The sequence below is a fragment of the Euprymna scolopes genome, chromosome 46, assembly GCF_053919585.1.
Source record: "Euprymna scolopes isolate OS-2025 chromosome 46, ASM5391958v1, whole genome shotgun sequence".
Classification (NCBI taxonomy): domain Eukaryota; kingdom Metazoa; phylum Mollusca; class Cephalopoda; order Sepiida; family Sepiolidae; genus Euprymna; species Euprymna scolopes.
In genome coordinates this window covers 86,987,068-86,990,683 of record NC_136527.1, presented here as the reverse complement: position 1 = coordinate 86,990,683, position 3,616 = coordinate 86,987,068, and the positions used below count along the sequence as shown (strand labels likewise).

General features: G+C 34.3%; 1 long non-coding RNA gene across 1 annotated transcript; it reads left to right on the top strand.

Annotated features, from left to right (window-relative positions):
* The first annotated feature begins 7 nt into the window (after positions 1-7).
* Positions 8-3,339, top strand: LOC145271461 (uncharacterized). The gene is made up of 2 exons (XR_013865887.1): positions 8-459; positions 3,076-3,339. It is a non-coding gene; the product is annotated as an uncharacterized LOC145271461 (long non-coding RNA).
* The last annotated feature ends 277 nt before the right edge of the window (positions 3,340-3,616 follow it).

The following is a 3,616-nucleotide window of genomic DNA, read 5'->3' as shown; positions in this document are numbered from 1 at the left end:
CCCAATATTGGATGCAGTTCCAGAAAGTCATAAAGTAAGTATTGATATCTTCTTCTAATTATATTTTTTTAAAAAAAGAAAATTTCACAAAAATTAAAATACTGTGATCTAAAGGAAAATATACTGAAAAAAAAAAAAAATGTAAAACTAATAATGTGAAATACAACTAGTTATTACAGGTTTCAGCAGTAGCCGTTACGCTCTCATCCCGATCTTGGATGCAGTTCCAGAAAGTCATAAAGTAAGTATTGTTATTTCCTAATTATAATTTCCAAAAAAATAATTTCATAAAAATAAAATGCTATGAAATAAAGGAAAATAAATAAAACAAACAAACCAAAAAAAGAAAAAAACAATTAAAAAAAAAAGAAAAAGTTATTCAAGTTTTCAGCACCAGCAGCAGCAACACCCATGACCCCTCTCATCCCCATCTTGGAAGCAGATCCAGAAATTCCTAAAGTAAGTAATAATATATTTTTTTTTTTATAAGCAACTCCAACTTCCCATCGAATTCATAAAGGTTTCATTTATTGTATCAATGTGTCTTGGTGGTGCTGCAACAACTACCTTGATTTATTTCTAATTTTCTAGTGATTGTTGAGACTTCAGGACTCTAAACCACCTTTTCAGCACTTGTTTTGTACCAGCTGCTGAATTTGCTTTGTTTTAGATGGGTTTCAGTTAATTTCTTAATTTACTTGATTTCTTTTTTGTCTAATGACTTTTGATGATTCCAGCTTCTAATTGGCCCTTTCTTTTCTTGTTCTCCAGTACCGTTGAACATTACTCGCTTTTTTTCGCACCTGATAAATTTTGCTAATTAATTTTTTCTCTTTTTGTTCCAGACTTTATCCTGTCTATTAACTTTTATTCTCTTTCTAGTTCTCTTGCAGCGTTGAACATTACTTGTTTTTGACTTATTTTTACTAGTGAGTGTTGAGACTTGAAGATTCTAAAAGAGCATTTCTTTACAGCACCTGATAAATGGCATCCTATTTACTTGATTTCTTTTTTGTCTAATGACTTTTGATGATTCCAGCTTCTAATTGGCCCTTTCTGTTCTTGTTCTCCAGTACCGTTGAACATTACTCACTTTTTTCGCACCTGATAAATTTTGCTAATTAATTTTTTCTCTTTTTGTTCCAGACTTTATCCTGTCTATTAACTTTTATTCTCTTTCTAGTTCTCTTGCAGCGTTGAACATTACTTGTTTTTTTTACTTATGTTTAGCATACGCACAGATTTGGTAAAGTTAGCCGAAAACAATTATATATAACATTTCTTCAGTTTGAACTCATTTTTGCCGAGAGAGATAGGTTTCCTTGTTCATGTGGATTTGCCTAAAGTAAAGTATGTAAATGCATGAACAATATGCTTTGTAATTATATACAAATATTTACATTACTATTGTATTACATTTTTACCTCAAACAAGGCACTTTGCCACTATCAGGGGGAAACATCTACTGGGGTACTGGGGTACTATGTAGGGATTTGGGCAGGGAGGTGTTGGTTCACGTTGCACTTGAACTTATGCATGTCAGTACAGTTGGGGAAGCAGTGACCTGGAATGGAATTCCAAATTCTAGCAGTTCTGGGGAAGAAACTACTGGAGTAGAAAGATCTTTTAAATGTAGGGATCTCTACAGTGTGGGGGGTGGGATTTTGCAGCTTGTCGGGTCTGTCGAGGGTGTTTACGTTGTGGGGGCACAAATGCTTGCAGTTCATCAGAGCATTCACCATTATAATAGTTGTAGAACAGGCAGAGGGATGCAACGTTTCGACGATGGGACAGAGGCTGAAGCTTAGATGCCAGTTTAGGGCCTATCAGATTTGCGACTCTCTTTTGAACCCTGTCAAGGAGCGAGAGACTAGTAGCCGATGCACCAGCCCAAATATGACAGCAATACTCCATACATGGGCGAATAGTGGCCTTGTTAGAGAGGTACAGGATACTTTGGGGTGTTAGAAGTTTTCTAGCACGGTAGAGAGAGCCCACCTTCCTCGCAGCAGCCCTGGCAATGCTCTCGATGTAATTGTTCCAGCTATAATTATCATTTTCATTATGGATCAGTAATATAATTTTACTACTGTTAATATATTCTAATAAATTATAATATATTAAATAACTATAAAAACTAAAACTAATAATTAAAAACAAAAAAATCATGATTAGATACTAAAACATAACTTATAAATTAGCGCTAAATTAAGTTATAACCGATCAAATAATAAACACTAAACCTCGACATAAATGTAAATATCAAAATGTTAAATTGTATAAATACTGAAAGATTAAACACTAATACTAAAATAATACTTTAAAACCAAAAATATACCAGAGAATAAGTGATAAGCTGTTCTAAAAATAAACTTATTACTAGTAAAAATATCTTGCTGATCCATATAAGAAAATGATAATAATAATGGCATATTAAAAATGAGCAATTATTAGAATAACGATTGCGCTCAAATTCGAGTTTGCCCTTTACACGCCTTTGCAGTAATATTTATGCCCCAAAACTGAAAAATGTGGCTGATTACTTGGACCTGAAAGTTCTAAACTAGCATAATTGTCTGGCATCTCAGTACTTTGTACAAAACTAGCATTTTAGCCGTGGGAGTTTGGGGGTTTTGTGTTGAGCCAAACAACGAAAAAACGCGTGGTAGCAGGGAGGAAGGCTAGAACCCGTTACGTGTTTGCGTGTATGACCACTGGCAGTGACGTAGGTTTAAATTAAAGCTAGAGAAAAGAAAGCACGGCATGACTTACAAATACATCGTGGATTAAAGCAACCCCCTAGCTATTTGTCGCGTGAAGTAATAATTACACTTATATATATTTTTTCCTTTATTTTTAACTTTGACACATTAACCATTATTGATTAAGGGTCATATGAATTTATTACGTTAGATCCATGGCCAAGGAAACTATATCTAACATTTCAGTGGTTTATACTATAAGTTGTACACTTTCACTTTTATAGATATATCCATTTCAAAATTACTCGGACTTGTAACGACATGATTCCATTTCCGTTGGATTAAAACTTGTCTCTTTTTTCTTTTTATTTAGCAACCAGCCGAAACTTCTCCCAGAAGAAGACCACTCCCATCCAAAATTTCTACAAGAACAGGATAGCCGCCGCCACTTCAGGGTCCTGGATATGACCTTAAACTGTATCCGATGGTAAAGCTCCATAAGCGGGCTTGGGGAGTGTGGAGCCACCCTTTAATTACCATTGCTCCCAGGTCCACTCTGACCCGGAGTGGTAGTACCTGTTAGGGTCCCCACTGTGGGTTACATATTTTTCTTCTAATAAACCTTTAAAAACTATAAGTCTATTTTCTGTGTTATCTATTTGTTATACATCATGTGCCCCGAATTAAATTGTGATATTCGTTTTCAGCATATTCGAAAAGATTAAAAAAATCGACATAGAATTACATATCAAATATAAAAAAAAAAAAGGCTAACCCTGACCCCCAACCCTAATCCATCCTAGAGACAATTTGATCAAAGAGGAGCAGCATGAATATCAGCAATAATGTATGCCAAAAAAAAAAAAAAAAAAAAATTACTTAATATTGGTTTGAACTATAAAGAACTCTGCACT